Source organism: Carlito syrichta, unplaced genomic scaffold, assembly GCF_000164805.1.
Source record: "Carlito syrichta isolate Samal-C Ts95f unplaced genomic scaffold, Tarsius_syrichta-2.0.1 Scaffold301646, whole genome shotgun sequence".
Taxonomy (NCBI): Eukaryota; Metazoa; Chordata; class Mammalia; order Primates; family Tarsiidae; genus Carlito; species Carlito syrichta.
In genome coordinates, this window is record NW_007245742.1 from 172,196 (window position 1) to 180,854 (window position 8,659).

Here is an 8,659-nt window from a genome sequence, read left to right on the forward strand (position 1 = left end):
TTTATTTTAAAGTTGTGGGGTACAGTTAAGGGTTAGGTATACAAATATTCATTGTGCAGGTACCCTTGTTGATGAGGTGTGCCCCCCTTTCCCCCAGACAGATATTGATTACCGTTAATCCCACCTCCCTTCCCCTCCCTGTCCCATCCCCATAGTTTCCTGCCACTGTCGATCCTTTTCTTATAGTATTACAGTAGTTGTTCAAGGTCCACTTATGAGTGAGAATATGTGATGCTCAGATCTTTTTTTCTGTGAGAAATCACTCAGTATTATAAACTCTAATTCCATTCAGGTTGCTGCGAAATTCATAATTTTGTTCTTTTTTATGGCTGTGTAATATTCCATTGTGTATATGTACCACATTTTTTTAATCCAGTCCTCATTTGATGGACAGCATGGTTGGTTCCATGATCTTGCTATTGTGAACAATGCTGCGATAAACTGGTGTGCTGGTATCTTTTTTATAGAGTGACTTTGAGTTCTTCAGGGTACATTCCCAGTAGGGGAATTGCAGGGTCATATGGAAGGTCGATTTTTAGAGCTTTTAGGAATCACCACACTGATTCCCACAGAGGCTGTACTAGTTTACACTCCCACCAACAGTGTAGAAGTATTCCCTTTTTGCCACATCCTCTCCAGCATCTGTATTTTTTGAGTTATTGATGATGGCCATCCTGACTGGAGTTAGGTGGCATCTCAGTGTAGTTTTAATTTGCATTTTTTTTTTTGAGTTGGAGTCTCACTCTGTCACCCAGACTGGAGTGCAGTGGCACGCTCCTGGCCACCACAGCCTCGACCTCCTGGGCTCTGGCAATTCTTCTACCTCAGCCTTCCAAGTAGCTGGAACTACAGGCATGTGCTACCACACCTGGCTAATTTTTTTATTTTTGTAGAGATGAGGTCTCACCAAACTGCCCAGGCAGGTCTCGAACCCATGGGCTCAGGCAATTCACTCACCTCAGCCTCCCAAAGCCCGGGATTCCAGGCTGAGCCACTGAGTTGGGCCTAATTTGCATTTCTTTGATGACTAGTGAGGCTGTCTGCATGTATCTGTTGGCTGCTTCTTTTGAGAAGCGCCTATTCATATCTTTTGTCCACTATGTAATGGGGCTGCTTGTTTTTTTCTTTTTGGCACGTTTGAGTTCCTTGTAGATCCTATACGTTAGGTCTTTGTCAGACATACACTTGGTAAATATTTTTTTCCCAGACTGTGGGCTGTCTCCCTGCTCTCTTGATGGTTTATTTGGCTTTGCAGAAGCTTGTCTGTTTGATGAGGTCCTACTTGTCTATCTTATCTCTCTGTGACATGGGCACTTGGGGTTTTGATCAGGGATTGGTTGCCAGTTTCAATTTCCATAAGGGTATCTCCTGCACTTTCTAAGATTCTTATAGTTTGAGGTTTTACGTTTAGGTCTTTGATCCATTTAGAGTTGATTTTTGTGTATGGGGATAGGTAAGGGTCTTGTCTTAATCTTCTGCATGTGGTCAGCCAGTTTTCCCAGCACCATTTACTGAACAGGTTCTCCTCTCCCCAGTGGTTAGTGGTGGAGGCTTTATCGAAGATGAGTTGGTTGAGAAATTGAGGTTTTGCATCTGGAATCTCAATCTTGCTCCATTGGTCTATATGCCTGTTCTTGAACCAATATAAGGCTATTTTTTTTTTTTTTTTGAGTTGGAGTCTCACTCTGTCACCCAGACTGGAGTGCAGTGGCCGCTCCCGGCCACCGCAGCTTCGACCTGCTGTACTCTGGTGATCCTTCCACTTCAGCCTTCCATGTAGCTGGAGCAACAGGTGCGCGCTACCACACCTGGCTGATTTTTTTGATTATTGTAGAGATGAGGTCTTGCCTGCCCAGGTGGGTCTCGAACCCGCGGGCTCAGACAATTCACTCACCTCAGCCTCCCAAAGGTGCGGGATTACAGGCTGAGCCACTGAGCTCGGCTAATAACTTAATTTGAACCAGATTTGCATACTTGGACTAAATCTTGGTGTTGGACAAATCCAACATTGTTGGGTTGGATTTGTTAACATTTTGTTGAGGATTTTTGCATTTATGCTTATGAATATTAGTCTGCAGGTTTTTTTCTTATAATATCTTTATCTGGTTTAGGTATTAGGGTAATGCTGGCTTCATAGAATGAGTTAGGAAGTGTTTCCTCTACTTCTATTTTCTGAAAGTGATTTTAGAAAATTGGTGTGCTTTTTTTTTTTTTTCCTTAAATGTTGGTAGAATTCACCAGTGAAACTATCTGGTCCTAGTGCTTTCTATTTTGAAAAATTCTTAATTAAGAATTCAATTTCTTTACTAGATATAGGCCTTTTCAGGTTGTTAATTTCTTTTTGTGTAAGTTTTAGTAGATTGTATATTTTAAGGAACTAGTCCATTCCATCTAAGTTATCAAATTGTGGGACATAGAATTGCTTTAAATGTTTCTTTATTTTTTTTACTGTCCATGGAATCAGTAGTGGTTGTCCCTTCTTTTTTTTCTAATATTGGTAATTTGTGTCTTCTCTCTTTAGTTAGCCTGGCCAGGAATTTGTCAATTTTATAAATCTTTTCAAAAACCCATCTTTTGGTTTTGTTGGTTTTCTCTGTTGACTTCCTATTTTTAATTTCGTTGATTTATGCTTTAATGTTTACCATTTCTTTTCTTCTGCTTACTTTGGGTTTATGTTACACTTCCTTCCATTGTTTTTTTTAGATTATTAATTTTAGATTTTTCTTTTTCTAATATGTTCATTCAGTGCTATATATTTCCCTATAAGCTGGGCTTGGTGGCTGTAATCCTGCACCTTGGGAGGCTGAGGTGAGTGGATTGCCTGAGCCCGCGGGTTTGAGACCCACTTGGGCAACTTGGTGAGAACTCATCTCTACAATAAATAATAAAAAAAAAATTAGCCGGGCGTGGTAGCGCACACCTGTAATTCCGGCTACTCAGAAGGCTGAGGTGGAAGGATCGCCGGATCCCAGGAGGTCGAGGCTGCGGTGGCCAGGAGCGGCCACTGCACTCCAGTCTGGGCGACAGAGTGAGACTCCAACTCAAAAAAAAAAAAAAAAAAATTTCCCTATAAGCACTGATTTTGTTGCATTCCACAATTTTTGATGCTTCATTTTCATTTAGTTCAAGATATTTTCACATTTCTCTTGAGACTCTTTAACCCATGTATTATTTAGAAGCATGTTGTTTAATCTCCAAATGTATTGGGATTAACAACTATCTTTCTGTTACTTATTTCTACATTAATTTCAGAACACTTTGTATGATTTCTATCCTTTTAAACTTGTTTATGTCTCCTATATGGCCCAGATGTGATCTATCTTGGTGAATGTTTCATGTGAGCATGAGAAGAATGTGTATTCTGCTGTTGCTGGATGAAGTATTCTACAAATGTCTGTTAGATTCTGTTGATTGATGTTGCTGTTCAGTTCATCTATATCTTTATCAATTTTCTACCTGCTGAGTCTTCCAACTACTGATAGAAGAGTGTTGAAATTTTCAACTATAATAGTGCATTTGTCTGTTTTTCCTTGTAATTCTACTAGTTTTTGCCTCATGTATTTTGACACTGTTGGGTACATAGATGTTAAGAATTATTCTATTTTCTTGGATACTTTATCCTTTTATCACTACATAACATCTCTCTTTATCCCTGATAGTTTCCTTTGTTCTGAGATGTTCTTTGTTATCCCAGGTTTCTTTGATTAGAGTTTGCCTGGTATGCTGCATCCTGTTACTTTTCTCCATTTTTAAAAACTTTTTAAAAAGTAAAACATTTAAATTATGGTAAAATACAAATAATGCAAAATTTTTCATCTTAACCATTTTTAAGTGAATAGTTCTGTGTCATTTATATTGTTGTGTAACCATCCCATCACCAGCATTCATGATGAAATCATGTTGTAGTTCAATCTATATTACAGTTCTTCAGAACTCTTTTTATCTTGCAAAACTGAAACTCTATACCCATGAAAAAAAAAACTTCCCCTTTCCAGTTCCTGGCAATTATAATTCTGCTTTCTGTCTCTATGAGTTTAACTACTCTAGGACATCATATAAGTGAAGTCATACAGTATTTGTCTTTTTATTTGACTGGTATGGTAACAAAACTATCACAAAATAGTCTGCAAAAGCCATAACCTTGCATAAAGACCATTGCAACCTTACACACACATAAAAAAATATTTCTGCAAGGGAATCTGACTAGCAACTGCCTGTTCAATCTTGTACTGGTGTTACCTTTGCTATTCATCTCTGTAATGAAGGATAATCATTTCAAAACAATCATGCTAGCCTCCTCATTTTTCCTATAAAAACCTTTTTCTTTATTTCCCTGAACATGCACACATTTACTATAATTCACATATTCCCATTGCAATGCCCTTTTCCTGAATAAATATCTTTTTCTTTTAGAGAGCCTCTCTCTGTTATAAGTTTTTAATGCCTTTTAGTATGTCTTGTAATTTTTTGTTGAAAGCTAGATATGATGTATATGATAATAGGACCTGGGTTAAACCAGATTTTTAGGGTGAGGTGTTATGTTAATCTGACTAGTAGCTGAGCTATGTTTGATGTTTACTGTAGTGATAGGTGCCAGGAACTTCAGTTTCCTCTAGCTTCAGGTTTTATTTTTCTCTCCTCTGTTGTTTCTGGGTTTCCCTAATAGAGTCCGTATCTTGCAACTCTTTCAGTTATAAACTACTTTTATTATACTGGAGTCTGTTGATGTGGCAATAAGTGTGTCCCCCCCAAAATTTATGTTTACCTGGAACCTCAGAATGTGAGTTTATTGAAAATAAGGTTCTTGGAGATGTAATTAAGATGAGGCTCCTTAATCCAATGACTTATGTTCTTATAAGAAGAGGATGGAATGCACAAAGTATGGTGTTATTACACATACACACACACACACACACACACACACACACACACACACACACACACACACACACACTCTCTCTCTCTCTCTCTCTCTCTCTCCCTCCCCCTCCTCCCCCTCCCGCCCCCTCTCTCTCGGGGGAGGGGAGAAATGTTCACATCATGAAGTTTCCATAAAAACCCAAGAGTATTGAGTTCAGAGAGCTTCTGGATAGATGGAGGGTGGCACACCGGGGAAGGCCATGGAAGTTCTGTGTATCTTTCCACATATCTCACTCTATGCATCTCTTCATTTGTATCTTTTGTAGTATCATAAGTAAATGCTGTCCTGAGTTCTGTGAGCCACTTTGACAAATTAATTGGACCCAAAGAGGGGTTCATGGAAACCCCAACTTCCTTGCAACTGGTCATTCAGAAGCGCTAGAGGCCTGGACTTATAACTGGAGTCTGAAGCAGGGGCATTCTTGAGAACTGAGCCCTCGACCTGTGGGATCTAATGCTATCTCCAGGTATATAGCCTGAGAATTGAATTGGTATCTGCTGCAGAATTGATTGCTTACTGGAGGAAGAAATCCTCATGTATTTTAGAGTCCTAGAAGTCTTCTGAATTGATTGTTGTGTTGGTGTGAAAGCAGAGGAAAAACACAGTTTGAGAATTTTTCCAAAATACAAAGACATAGAGGTGAAGAAGTTCAGAACATGCTACCCCAAAATGTGTCACTTTGGCATAAGGATTATTTTGCACTAAAGCCACTTAAATGGTAGGTACAAGAAGGTTGCTCTGGCCCTCCAACTTTCCCCCCCTGAAAATAGGAAATAAAACCACCATATGGAAGATGTTCTCCCTACACCAGGAGGAAAGTAAGATTCTTATCATCAAGGACAAAAAGTTGAAGCTGAGAGAATTCTGTAAAAATAAATTTTGTAAAACTAACCTTCATCTTTCTAGTTACTTTTCTACCCATTTAACCACCTTAGTCTAAGTCCCTTTGCCTTAGCACATTTTCACAATTTACTAGTCTTTACTAAGTGTTTGATTCTAATTACTTCGTTGTGTCTTCATTTCTGCTCTCCCCCAAAATTCATGTGTTGGAAACTTAATTCCCAGTGCAATAGTGTTGGGTGGTGGGACCTAATGGGAGGTGTTTAGGTCATGAGGGCTTAATGTTCATGAATGAATGAATGAATTAATGTTGCTGTAGAAAGGGCCTGTGTAGGTTTACCCTCTTTTGTTTTTCTTCCATGTGAATATGCAGTGTTCTAAGTGCCATCTTGAAAGCAGAGACTGGACCCTTAATAGAAAATGAACCTGCTTATGCCTTGATCTTGAACTTCTCAGCCTCTAGCACTATGAGAAATAAATTTTTGTTCCTTATAAAATACCCAGTCCATGTTATTCTGTTACAACAGCAGAAAGCAGACTGTTGGGAGCCGGCCATGGAGGCCCACTGAGCATTAGGGATCAGGGAGGGCTGTGGACCCTGACACCACTAGGATGTGTTCGGGAGCTGTTGACCCCATTTTCCTCCTCCTTTTACCATGTAGCGCAAGTAACCTAAAGGAACTTTGCTGACCTAAGCTGAAGGCTCTGTGACTGTGACAGGCATGGCTCACTCTAGAAACTCATTGTTCCTGTTTCCCATGAACTGTGGTTTCAGCTTAGGTATTAGATATAATTCAAATTCAGGTCACATTTGGGAGCCTTTTATACGGTACAAGCTTCTTTATAAGATTTAAAAGTATATTTGTAGAATTAGTATATACTTATGGAGAGCTGTTTTCAGCTTTAGATCTAGAGTTACCAGAAATGGCCCAGCACGAACTTTGGGCTGGGCCACATTCCTGAGGGCCCAGCTTGTACTTTGGACTGGGTTGCATTCTTTTACACCGGCTTTAGCTACAGTTAGTGTAGGGTTTTTCTACTTATTATAGAAATTGAATTTATTTTATTCATAGAAAGTATTGTAAAATAGGTCATGCTAACGTCAGGGAATCATGTTAGTTCAAGCATGATCAATCATGATATTTTGAGGTTTAATAAGAATACAGTTAACTTTAGAAATTTCATTGTTCCCATTTTCTACTATTGTGGTTTTGGCCTTAGTACATTTACAGTTTATATTTGGGTTTCATTTTTAGAAGCTTTATTGCTGATGATCAGCTTTATATATTAGGATTAGGAATTAGAAACTTTTATAGAAATTAGGATAGATATATAGGATTTTAGAATAGCCATTTTGTTAAGAGATTGTAATAGATTGTTCCAAGAAGTGGCCCCCTGCAGCAGACGAAGACAATTTTCGTATGAGGGCTCTCATGTCACATAAAACTTACATTAAATACATTTGTATACTTTTTTCTTGCTTATCTTTCTATGTCAGGTTAGTTCTCAGGCCCAGCTGAAAACCCTAAGAGGGTAGAGATCAACTTTTGTTTCTCTTACAGAAAGGAGGCCATGTGATGGTACAGGCAGAGATTGGAATGAGGCAGCAACAAGTCAAGGAATGCTGAGGATGGCTGGCAACCATCAGAAACTAGGAAGGACCCTTCCCCAGCATCCCCAGAGAGAGTGTGGCCTTGACAACACTTTGGTTTCAGACTTCCCGTCACCAGAACTATGAGATAATAAATTTTTGTTGTTTCAGTCACTCAGTTTTGTGGCATTTTATTATGGCAGCCCTAAGAAACACACTATACAGTATTGGGTAGGGGAAGCCTTCTATAACCTTTTTTTTTTTTTGAGTTGGAGTCTCACTCTTGTCCCCCAGGCTGGAGTGCAGTGGCAAGCTCATGGCCACCCCAGTATCAACCTGCTTGGGCTCCAGAGATCCTTCTGCCTCAGCCTTCCAAGTAGCCGGAACTATAGGTGCTTGCTACCATGTCCAGCTAATTTTTTTATTTATTGTAGAGATGAGGTCTCACCATGTTGCCCAGGCTGGTCTTGAACCCATGTGCTCAGGTAATCCTCTCTCCTCGGCTTCCCAAAGTGCTGGGAGTACAGGCTTAATCTTATAATTAAATCTCCTTGGGCCTGAGTTCCTAGGCTGTGGCCTTTCTTTTTCTCCCCTGATGCAAGGCTGGAAGGCTAGAAGGGGCTGGAGTTGTTTCATTGCCCTTCCCCAAGGGCAGATAAGGCCCAGGGTAAAGCAGTGTCCCTTGGTCACAGGCCACTGTTAAGGAGAACAGAATGTTCTGGGTTTTCAAAATGGTTACTTTCACCCTGGGCGTGTTTTTAAATGGTTACTTTTCCCTTCCCTTTGCTTGAAGCCTAGGGTTTTTTCTCTCTCTTTACAGTGAGAATTTGGTGGCATTCCTGGAGGCAAACTTCCCCAAAATGTGGGGCATCCCTAAAAACGAGGACCTCAGGAGTTTTTAACTCTTAAACTAATCCATGCTCAGTCTCCAGCAATTTATCAGTTACCATTTAAGGGCTCCTACAAGTTGCTGGCTCCAGTGGTGGCTTTTGGTGCTGGTAGGTAAGTCATGGTTCTCTCTCCTTCTGTCTCTCCCATTTTCCAGGTGGGCCGTTTGCACTGTGACTTCAATTCCCTGAAAGAACCTAAGAAAAGTCATTGATTTTTCATTTGTTCAGCATTTTTCTTGTTGTGAAGATGGAAGTAATGACTTCCAAGCTGTTTACTGTTGGAGCTGTCTTATGGCGACTTTTGTTATTCAGAAGTTTGCCAGATCTTCTCTTTTTAAGAGATGAAGTCTGCCTCTGTTGCCCAGGCTGGCTTGCAGAGGCACCATCATAGCTCACTGGAGTCTTGAACTGCTGGGC